A 12,819-nucleotide genomic window follows, 5' to 3' on the forward strand; every position below is an offset into this window, starting at 1 on the left:
AAATATAATGGAAGCTTTTCAAACATTGGACATGGAGCATATAGTTAGGCCGAGTACCTTTTGACCGACCCTCTTAAGTACTTTCCCAGCATTCAGCTTTAATGCAGCTGAAAATAAGTACCATATCGTTTTAACACAATGTTTATTATTATTTTTAACGTATAGAACAGGGCCTAGATTTTCGAAGCTCTCTTAGCGCTAAGGTAGTCGTAAGTTAATGTTAATGTATGGCACGTACGACTATCTTAGCGCTAAGAGAGCTTCGAAAATCTAGGCCCAGGTTTTTAAACCATTTTGCAATTCATCGGATTTTTATATAACACTCACTGCGTTCAATGTGTGTTTAAAAAAATAGGGAACCCTCGTGGTTGAAGACGATAACACGTCGCAGAGACTGACGTCGTTGATGACGTGCATACTGCAGGTGCTGGTCACACTGAAGTCACACTGCATCACATTGTGGTCACCTGGGCTATGGACATGTGACCTATCTTGTTGGTACTATTTCCGACCTCACCATATCAGCATATTGATATGTTCACGCCGATAATAACACGCCTCCTGCGACGGCTGCGGTTACAGCGACATCACAGCGTTACGTGATCGTCATTATGATTAAATGACCTTGTCAAGTACAGTAACGTCATACGAAAACGATTTGAGTGAGTTGATTTTTACGCCGCGTTGAATAGTATTTCAGTCATATCATGTCAGTTTTGATATAGGAGGACAGACCACAGTTTGCCATTAATTTTGGTAAAGTCATTAACATGGATATTTTATTGACAAATCTAGAAACATAATCATGTTAAATGGTGATCGAACGCTCTAGTCATAAACATTGTGGTAACACCAAGGGACGCAACTTCACTCAGCGGAGAAGAGTGAGTATGGTTTTACGCCGCTTTTAGCAATATTCCAGGAATATCACGGCGGGGACACCAGGAATGGGCTTCACACATTGTTCCCGTGTGGGGAATCGAACCCGGGACTTCGGTGTGACGAGCGAACGCTTTAACCACTAGGCTACCCCACCGTCCCCCAGCGAAGAAGAGTTTCGCCTCCGAGGGATCACATCCCGGAATTCGTCTTTTCCTTTTCATATCTGCTATTTAAGGCCACTGACCGCACTCAGCGATAGTCCATCCACAAGACAACGGCTTGTAAAGAGTCAAGTCTGGGTCAGACAATCAGGTGATCGATATTGTGAGCAGGGTGCCATGGGTTACAGTGACACCTGATCCACTGACTCTCTTACGATCAGCTTGGGTTGCTGGAGACAAGTACTAGACCAGGAACGCCATAGTGCACGTGATTTGATTCTTTATTGCACTCCCAGCTCGACTTGAACATTTTTTGTGCAGATAGCGTCTGTAAGACCTGAGCAATGATAATGTAATATAGAAGAAATGCACATCTAAACTAATCCTCCTGTATTTTGGATATAGGCTGTATTATTCTGTGAGCAGCGTTAAACCCTTATCGAATTATTATTATTCTTGTTATAGCACAGAGTGAGACAACACTGAGATTAAAACTCCATATTCAAACAATCGAGATTTGTCACACACGATAGAAGCGTAAACAGATCCCAGGGCCGCGTCACCAGATACTCTGTTGTGATCGTGTAGGTCAGTTGTGATGACCGCGCTAAGGACAAGGTCCACAATCAACATACAATCACTCGTCGACTGTAATCGACACACGATATGCAACGTTTGCCTTGCTGTCACAACCATCCAACAGGGGGATCACTGTGACATTATCAGTGTGTGCCCCGGTAACAATGCTTTGTCTGAAGACGATGTCACATGTCTCTAGTTTGATGAAATACATATGACGCGGTACTAGCAGCCGTACAAAAATACACCCCCACCCCTCAAAAAATAAATAAATATGAAAGCAAGCAAAACAAAAAGCGCTGTCACATCAGAAATCGTGGTGGAAGTACATTTCTGACTATGACAGAAACAATTATGTAAATATAGCAGATTCACTTCAAGTATGCACTTTCAGTCTCTACGTTACTGTAACTCCCTACCATGCTTTGAATTAGAGTATTAGCCTTGAGTGCGGGCCTATTAAATGTGTTAAGTGTTGTCCAACGTTGTTATGGCGATTTATCAATAACGGAAGTCGAACAGTGGGCGAGTCAAGACATTTGTAGTTGATTTACTCAATTTAGTTTGACAAATGGTTTAACAATAGAATTTCAACGAAAATCCAATCGTCCTATTGTACTATTGTTTCCTATTTATCAGGAATGCCAATGATATGAACATTGTTTGATGTTTTTGTATAAGGAATTACACATTACCCCTAAAATTACCAGTATATGGAACTATACAGACGTGTTTATCCACCTGCTGGCCCATCCTTTTGTATCAAGTAGGACAGTATGACGCAAAATGAGGTTAAATGTTGCTTTCAAGAACGTTGCACTTATTTAGCGACGTACATGCAGTGTGTGCGTGCGTGTGTGCGTACGTTTAGGTGTCTGGACGGACATCAGAAGGTCGGTGACACGACAATCCCAGACACGTCGCACTAAACTCTTAAAAAGATAATACTTGTTACACTTCCTGAAACCCTGCATTGGTAAGATACAACGAGGACTAGACCTCCGTGTCTCTGTGGGGCACCAGTGTTAAACTGCAGCGAGGAATCCCAATGGGCTATAAGCGTTATTCTGCAATAATACATGCAGCAATACACACAGAAGCACGTGCATGCATATTGCTTTATAATATACGTACACTGAGTAAGTAAATATGGTTTTACGCCGCTTTTAGCAATATTCCAGCAAAATATGGTGGGGGACACCAGAAATACACCCGTGAAGATCCGCGTTACAATTGATCTTCAGCAACCCATGCTTGTCGTAAAAGGCGACTAACGGGATCGGGTGGTCAGGCTCGCTGACTTGGTTGACGCATGTTATCGTAACCCAATTGCCTAGGGCATTCATGCTGTTGATCACTAGATTGTCTGGTCCAGACTCGATTATTTACAGACCGTAATTCCATGTAGCTATAATATTGCCTAGTGCGGCGTTTAACAACCAACTAACCAACCAACCATCAGAAATGGGCATCACACCTTGTACCCATCTGGGCAAACGAACCCGGGCAATTTGTCTGACAAGCTAACGCTTTAACCACTAGGCTACAACTCCACCCATATTAGAAGAATTTTATTACAAGTACATTTGAAAACTATTTGTAGGATATTTGGAACAACAATCGGTCAGTGCCAAATAAAATGAACCGATCTTAAACAGTTTGAAAACAAATGATTTAATGTCTACCAAAAACAGATGAAGGGTGTCCATGCCACAAGAGAGCATTTCCCAAGGCGAGCAGAGAATAGCTGGTTCACTCGAAGACTGGATGATTTCAGGTCTGACAACAGAACATGGAAATTTACCGTTTTTACATGTCAAGATCACTGTTAGTTGACATGTTGACCTACAAGTCTTCCCAGAGGTCAACTTCAAGTACATACACCATATCGTCTTAAGGTAAGTAGGTACAAGAGGACCATCTTGATCGTACATTTAAACAACCTACACGGGTATTTGTGTGTGTTTTAGTCGCACAAAGGATTAAAGTTTGACTTAATCCTGCTTCCCGGTGACCGGGGCAGTTTAGTATCGGGTACGAGGCAAGCGACACCCTTCACTTGGAGTGTCGGAATCTGTCTAACAACCCAGTACAACACGGCTTGAAGATAGAATTGTCCTCAAAAATGATTATGTCTTTCACAATAAACTAAAGCCTCGATTGACATCTGGATTTGCGTAGTCATGATGCTTTATCAAAAGTAGGTGAACTCATAATCTTGTTTTCGGACAGGTTTCTATATAGAGACATTGGTCGTTTATTTTTGTTAACGAAGGCAGTTGAACTATGTATTTAAGCAGAAATAGGGTAAATATTTTGACATTTTCTCAATGATTACCCATTTTCCAAGCGATATTTCCAATGTATTGGTAATATGTTATTATCATTATTGAAATGATTTCACGTCTACTTTCAATTTTTGTTTTCACTCAGTGCTGCGTACACCTAAAATTACGAATACTACTTACCCCAAATTATAAAAGCACTTGTAAGTAGTCACTCTGCAGGACAGAATGTCGATCACAGATGTAAACCTACAATACATATTCCATGGTCATAAATGGTTGAGATTTCAAGTAAATGTAAATTAACTGAAAAATAGAAAATATACTGGAGTTTTTACCGACACCTACTCAAGAAAGTGTTTCATATGGTGAATAGAAATATCTGACACGTTGTATTTGCGCCCCACACTGATGAGTCCCCTCTAAAAGACCCACCCCCAAAAGAAATATAAACACAGAGAATTTACAGAAACCAAATAATATCATATATTCGCCCACGTACTTGTTTAACCCTGTACAACGACATTATCTCTAAAAGAAAGAGGTGTTATCTTATCACTGATAAACAAGTCGCTCCATGTGTGGAGTAAACAAAAACCGGCTTTAACCGGAAGCATGTTCCCATGATGATCTAGATACTGCACCGGCGTGTTCACTAAACAGTTGGGTCAGACAGTGCAAGGGTTATTGTTGTTCTTTATGAATACCGTGTTCATTTTTTTATAAATTCATCCTATAAAATTTGTAAACTAGCAAACTGTTATAACTGGCTGACCGCTTTCTTAAAGCTGCCTTTCAGGGTACGAATATGCTTGTAAATTGAGTGAGTGAGTGAGTGAGTGAGTGAGTGAGTGAGTGAGTGAGTGAGTGAGTGTGAGTGAGTGAGTGAGTGAGTGAGTGAGTGAGTGAGTGAGTGAGTGAGGAGTGAGTGAGTGAGTGAGTGAGTTTAGTTTTACGCCGCTTTTAGCAATATTCCAGCAAGATCACGGCCGGGGACACCAGAAATGGGCATCACACATTGTACCCATGAGGGGAATCGAACCCGGGTTTTCGGCGTGTTGATTGGACCCTTTAACCACTAGGCTACCACACCGCACCGCTTGTAAAATTGAAAATGTTAAGTCCGCATTTATTAATTTGGAAATGTTTGTACAAAACAATATATTTTAGAGGTACACTTTATAAGGGAGAGTTGTTTAGACCTGTCGGCTAGGGTACCAGATCTTAAGATTCAAAATAAAATTATTTGTCCATGATATAATTCTCCCAATTATACTGTAACCCCTTTAACAACACAGAAACCAATATTTCGAATTTTGAGAACTGAAGTATGATTCATCATTTGAAAAATACTCAACTCTTAAAATCTGGCTTTTCAAGTGAGTTAGATCATGGAGTGGAATACAGATCGGTTTGCTCCTCAAATGATTCCAAGCATTGTCATTATGAGAGTGTTGTCGGCTTATACATAAGAGTGAGTGAGTGAGTTTTGGTTTTACACCGCTTTTAGCAATACTCCAGCAATATCACGGCGGGGGACACCAGAAATGGGGCTTCACACATTGTACCAATGTGGGGAATGGAACCCGGGTCTTCGGCGTGACGACCGGACGCTTTAACCAGTAGGCTACCCCACCGCCCCGAATTATACATAAGAACAGTGTATGACACTGGCCCATGTGGTGAACCAATGATTCGAGATTATTTGAACATAATGCATACAATATGGCTCACCTGGACCGTCATACTATGTCCACATACAGATGCATCTGTAAGTTGGAAGATAAATGTCTTCTTACAAATAGCTGATACTCTGGAGATACTGATGCCGGATATGAGAAAACTATGGAATCCTAGTAAGGACATTATAGCGTAAAAGCACAAACTGCTACAGTTAACATAAGCGGGACAATACGACAATCGGCAATCTTCTAGCATTCCATAGAAAATCACAAAAATCAACGTTTTACGCATACTTCGCCGAACTTTCGGGGAAGGGGGGACCTATGATGCCTGAAGTAACACGATGATGATACCCTCATTGTACGACGGAATGTCACAGAAGACTTTTTAAATTCTGAATATTTTGGTTAAAATGGAGCTATGTCATATATACACAAACAGTATTCCTCTTTAAAGCACCAGCCATGTTATAATACAATAAGTACACGTGCTGTATATGCTTTAAGAACCAAATACTCGTAAAATTGTAACTGCAAAATATTTTAATTGGATTTAAACAAATACAAAAAATAAATTTGGTAACAGTTTACTTGAGATTATAAACTTGAGTATAAACAATGCCGGAAAATACATTTTTGGTCATCAAAATGTGGTACGAAGACAGTATCCAGTGCTTCCTGTTGATACCGTTGATCATTGAGTGTTCCAGGTAATGCAATGAGATCCAACTTGTAGTCATACCAAACGCTACCCCACACCATCAAGAGCTCAGCCACACCATCAAGAGTTCAGCCACGCCACCAAGGGTTCAGCCACACCATCAAGGGTTCAGCCACACCATCAAGGGTCAGCCACACCATCAAGGGTTCAGCCACACCATCAAGGGTTCAGCCACACCATCAAGGGTTCAGCCACACCATCAAGGGTTCAGCCACACCATCAAGGGTTCAGCCACACCATCAAGGGTTCAGCCACACCATCAAGGGCGTCAGCCACACCATCAGCCACACCATCAAGGGTTCATCACACCTCATCAAGGGTTCAGCCACACCATCAAGGGTTCAGCCACACCATCAAGGGTTCAGCCACACCATCAAGGGTTCAGCCACACCATCAAGGGTTCAGCCACACCATCAAGGGTTCAGCCACACCATCAAGGGTTCAGCCACACCATCAAGGGTTCAGCCACAGCCACCATCAAGGGTTCAGCCACACCAGCCACACCATCAAGGGTTCAGCCACACATCAGGGTTCAGCCACATCATCAAGGGTTCAGCCACACCATCAAGGGTTCAGCCACACCATCAAGGGTTCAGCCACACCATCAAGAGGTCAGCCACACCATCAAGGGTTCAGCCACACCATCAAGGGTTCAGCCACACCATCAAGGGTTCAGCCACACCATCAAGGGTTCAGCCACACCATCAAGGGTTCAGCCACACCATCAAGGGTTCAGCCACACCATCAAGAGCTCAGCCACACCATCAAGAGCTCAGCCACACCATCAAGAGCTCAGCCACACCATCAAGAGCTCAGCCACACCATCAAGAGCTCAGCCACACCATCAAGGGTTCAGCCACACCATCAAGGGTTCAGCCACACCATCAAGGGTTCAGCCACACCATCATCAAGGGTTCAGGCTCAGCCACACCATCAAGGGTTCAGCCACACCATCAAGGGTTCAGCCACACCATCAAGGGTTCAGCCACACCATCAAGGGTTCAGCCACACCATCAAGGCTCAGCCACACCATCAAGAGCTCAGCCACACCATCAAGAGCTCAGCCACACCATCAAGAGCTCAGCCACATCATCAAGAGCTCAGCCACACCATCAAGAGCTCAGCCACATAATCAAGAGCTCAGCCACACCATCAAGGGTTCAGCCACACCATCAAGGGTTCAGCCATACCATCAAGGGTTCAGCCACACCATCAAGGGTTCAGCTACACCATCAAGAGTTCAGCCACACCATCAAGGCTTCAGCTGCATGAATCATCTGGTGATATGCATCGGTACGAAGCCTCTGTTGGCAACAACGGCCGTCGGTAACGCGTAGAAGATAAGGATTGTCATAAGAACCAACGAACACTACACCATGTCATCAAGTTACGGTGTTCGTGAAGCCTGCTGCACGCCAGTTCCTTGTCTGTGAATATCTGAGGGAAAAGGACGTCTGATCAGATGGTGTTCCCTTATACCAGCAGCCCAAGCCTCCTTCTGATGGTACTGGTAAAGTGTTGGACCTCCACTCTCCGTTGCAGGCTCAGTTCTTCGGCATGGGTCATGGGATTGCTTCTTGCCAAACGATCTGGACTCGGCCATTGGTCTTACTCCAGTTCTTGGACAATACTTTACTTTCACCTTTCCTCACACGTGGACTAATAACCGTGAGGTTAATTTTCAAGTTAGCACCGACGTTACGACAGGACACCCCTGCATCGTGCGCGCCAATTACATGCAAGCGTGTACTTTCTGAATGTCTATGTTATGTCATGTCAAGAAAAGATTATCTCTAGTTCTGTCTTCTTTTATACCGTTTCAGAAACAAGCAGTGCACATACTGCTGTTATGAAAGTTATACCCCAATGTGCCTGGTGACCACATGACCCATGGCCTTTGAAGTACCAAGTGAAGACGTGCATCACTTCGGTTTGGTTTGGTTGTTGGGTAACGCCGCATTCAGCAATATTCCAGCTTGCGGTCTGTAAACAATCGAGTCTGGACCAGACAATCCAGTAATCAACAGCATGAGCATCGCTCTATGCAACTGGGATGCAATGACATGTGTCAACCAAATCAGCGAGCCTGACCACCCGATCCCGTTAGTCGCCTCTTACGACAAGCATGGGTTGCTGAAAACCAATACTAACCCGGATCTTCTCGGGTTCACATGAAGCTGATACGCCATGATGTTACTGGAATACTGTTGAAAGAAAACAGTTGATCATGCCAACTGTCTCAACATTTCATCATCATCATCATCATCATCATCATCATCATCATCATCATCATCATCATCATCATCATCATCATCATCATCACCACCACCATCATCATCATCACCTACACCACCACCACCATCCTTATCATCGTCATCACCATCATCATCATCATCATCTCAGGACCTTTATCCCCTTTACAGGTAGCCCAGACAGGGTATGAGACTCCTCCCACTGTCAGATCGCATCTAGCAAGAACCTTTCGGAGAATGTGTGCAAAGAAATAAACCCTCCTGCATTACCCAGAGTGTCAGAAGGGCGCAGTTGTGGAAATTAACTAAAGCACCAAGAGTGAGTGAGTGAGTATGGTTTTACGCCGCCTCTAGCAATATTCCAGCAATGGGCTTCACACATTGTACCCATGTGCGGAATCGAACCCGGGCCTTCGGCGTGACGAGACAACGCTTTAACCACTAGGCTATCCCACCGCTCCTAAAGCAACAAGAACAGTGGGGAGTCGGACATATTGTTTCTTGGAATACAAGTGTGACATGTGATAGACGAGATCTGCACATTTATCATGTTTTATTGAATCTTGTCAGTCAGATTAATGACAAAAAGGACAGAAAATTCAATGATAACAGTATTAGTTTTGTAAAATAACAGCGTCAGGTTTGTTGGCTTGGCGACGTCCGGGGCATATTCCGAAGACATATAAATGTCAAATTACGTGACGCCTTCTACATAAACGCAGGGGCAAAAGAAACGCTACTATTTAGTACTATTATCATTATTTGATATTTATGCATTCACCACCATGAGGATATGACCCCATATGTTGGATAGCAGGACACTTCAGGAGCGCCACAAGCATAACGATTAAAGAGAAAATGGTTTTTATCGAATAAAAGTAATTTATTAAAACGTACAAGGTGTGCAGGAAAGTCGGGTTCGACAACGTCAACAGCCTCCGTTGATCTGGAATTCGTTGGCACTGGTCCTACAAGAGGAATGGCGTAGGATCCCTGATAAAGACTTTTATCTTACCCTCATGTAAAATACTTTCATTTCATTGGTCATTGACGGTTTAACAAGTTTCCGTGTCACCCTCACAGGAGGTTGACAACTGGAAAAAATATTACCCGCTGCCACGGTAACCGCCAAGCTCTCCGCCGAGAAGCTGAAGAGCTAACAATCGTATGACGTCATAATATGACGCATGCCGTGCCCGGAGTTCGAAAACCGTTCGATCAGCTGTTTTTGTGTTCACTTTGTACAGATTTATTTTACCGACTTTCACTGCTTTATTTAAGCTATTTGATACATTGAGTGGTTTGCACACTCAGCTTAAACATAATTAACAATTTTTATTGCAGTTTTATGCTTGTCAGAATATGTTTCACTGATGTTAAAAATCCAGTCGAGAGGCAGACGTCATTTTGTTTACATGTCATATAGTCGGTAGCGATCTTTAGCATAAAATAAAATGATGTTTTGTACATTTGACAGGGCGGTAAGATAAATACGTTGTATGCTTCTCCCTCGGGTAATACGGTCTGATGTACGCCTCTTTGTAGCAGTGTCACCCGAGCCGGTAGGCGTAAAAGGCGTATTACCCTCGAGAGAAGCATACAGCTTAGCTCCGTTCAGCGTCGTCATCGACGCTCGATGTGGTCAGATTCGATATTAAGGGAGCAATGTCACACATTTTCGACATTATTGTGTCCTATATTATATACATTGGGGCATATGCACTCACTCTAGCTTCCTGTTGATACAATAAATGACTTATTATCCCTTACGGCTTGCCTGAAATCGATAATTGAAACTTCGAGGCGAACAGCTTCCAAACAGAGAACACTTGCCAGATATGGAATGTAACTAAACAATTACTCCGTACATCGAAAACTGTCGCATGCGGTGTTGTCGGTGTTTGCTCAACTGGTTTAATCCAAGGGTTCGCGTGAAATAATGTTCTGCCGGTAGAGGGCGCGAGAGTCGATTTAATGCAAGGTTGCATTAATTCATTCGAATTTTTTTATTTAATATTGTAATCTGAATGCGTATTTTTTGTGTTCTGTTGTTTGCGAGTTGAAAAATACATGTTGGCTTTTCTTTTGTCCGAGTATATTCTTGGCCCAACAACCATGGATGGAGTTGTAGACGAAACCACTACAATAGCTAAGGCGGTAACACAAGGATCGAGCCACGCCAAAATTGCGCTTGAAATAGTGTGTTTGTGTCAGCGAAGGGCGTCCATTAATTTTTTGTTGGATACTCTCATTACATTCATTACAACACCTAAATTTCCCATTTACATTGGTAGATATATAAAGGTAACCAAAAACTCAATTGTGTGAAATGTGGTCCTGTAATTATGAGTACCACTTTTTACTGATTTGTACTGTCTATGATGATCTACGTAAACGTTTTATCCCTGTCGATGTTTTCACCCATCCAACCTTGTGTAAATTTAATCGTCTGATGAGTAATGCTACTCCTCTGGTTTTAAGAAATCTTGCCATGTTCATCTTCTATGCTAACAATCGTCGTCGCTGCAGCTTGAAGGCTGCCAATGTATAACGTTGTACCATGGGCCGATGGCCTACATTTACATGAATAAAGACTATATATACATTTTGAGACAAAATATATATTTTACGGTTACGAGTGGGAAGTGAACCATCAATTGAAGTCAACATTGACATTGAGATGTAGAATGCCTTGTTTTCATCGCGAGTCATGACATGTTCCGCCGCGGGATCATCAGACAAATAAACTTTGATGTATTCAAAAGTGCACCATAAAATTCTGTTATTAAACGCCTCCATTTTAGCATACCGGGCCGTGAACATCCGGGTTAGAATTGGTCTTCAGCAACCATGCTTATCGTAAGAGGCGACTAACAGGATCGGGTGCTCAGGCTCGCTGACTTGGTTGACATATATCATCATATTCCAACTGCGCAGATGGATGCTAATGCTATTAATCACTGGATTGTCTGGTCCAGATCGATTTACAGATCGCCCATATAGCTGGAATATTGCTGAGTGCGGCGTTAAACAAAACAAAGTCAAAACAAACAAGCAATAAAATGCCGATAAAAATTTCGTATCATACTGAAAATTGTGTTATCTACCAGTCCTGTAAGGCGTACATCATGAGGCAGCTCTTGTCTCGGCATGACGGTCAGACATGCCCTGTAATCGCTATACGTAACCTACTGACCGCTACGTGCACGAGTGTTGATAAACCATCCACATAATCTGACATAGCGGCTTGAATACGTTTCACAATCCAGTTAAACCTTCAAATATCTCAAAACCAAAGATATCTGCGACACCCCACAGAATTTAAGAATCTTTTACATACGTGTTCTCGAATGAATCTGTAGTTTCTTTAATTGTATGGTATGGAGCTTGAATTGTTGTTAATATCGTGAACTTCCAAAACAACGATCACAGGGAAAATGCCTCTGGACAATTGCCGCCGTAACTTTCTTTCCCTGGAATAAATAAAAATAGTCCCCGGAATACAAACCACTATAATGATTATGAGTATTAATTTTAGGATTATAACTCTGTTTTTGGAACTGCCACCTTATGCCAAGTTTTATTTTTTATCATATATTTTGTCACTATACATAAGAAGAAATATGTACAAAGCAATGTTTGAGGATATACTCATGGAAACGAATAAGGGAACACACGAAAGAACAAGGGTTCTTTTATATATTTCCAGAATTTCGCCCACAGTGCAATATAAAGCTGGTGAAGAAACCTGGAAAAGAATAAAGGAACCCTTGTACTTTCATGTGTACCCTTATTCGTTTCCATGAGTATATATTTCTAATGGCTGATGTTGTAAGAAAATTGATGTTCATCATTGTTACAAAACTGTGGCAATACGCATGAGACACCCTACATGTTAAGAGTATCTCCTGATTCGGGGATTTCTCAGACAGGTAGATTCTCACTTATTCCAGGTATAATGTCACAATATACGTTTCAAAATGTCTTTTATCATGGACCATGAATTAAGACAACCTGAATCTAGCGTTTCAAAGCTTGAATGAACTTAATATTCAAACGTTGAACGTTTACGTCTTCTCCGAACTTTAGTCCTCTGTTATCAGTGTATGGGGTGAGGGGAAGGGGGCTGAGGTGGGGAGTGGGTCAGTTGCCCCGGGTGTTATCCTGATGACACAGGGATTCTCGCTCCTTAGCTGTAACGTTCCATAGCTGAACATTGTTTGACGTCATGGTTTTCACGACATGCCTTTGATATCC

General features: G+C 42.4%; 1 long non-coding RNA gene across 1 annotated transcript; it reads right to left on the reverse strand.

Annotated features, from left to right (window-relative positions):
• Positions 1-3,313: 3,313 nt before the first annotated feature.
• On the reverse strand, positions 3,314-5,808 carry LOC124278395. Its single transcript, XR_006899078.1, has 3 exons — positions 5,642-5,808; positions 4,091-4,156; positions 3,314-3,401 (listed from the first exon to the last, which is right to left on the reverse strand). It is a non-coding gene; the product is annotated as an uncharacterized LOC124278395 (long non-coding RNA).
• Positions 5,809-12,819: the final 7,011 nt, after the last annotated feature.

The sequence above is a fragment of the Haliotis rubra genome, unplaced genomic scaffold (assembly GCF_003918875.1).
Source record: "Haliotis rubra isolate DU_JTF1 unplaced genomic scaffold, ASM391887v1 Scf236, whole genome shotgun sequence".
NCBI lineage: Eukaryota > Metazoa > Mollusca > Gastropoda > Lepetellida > Haliotidae > Haliotis > Haliotis rubra.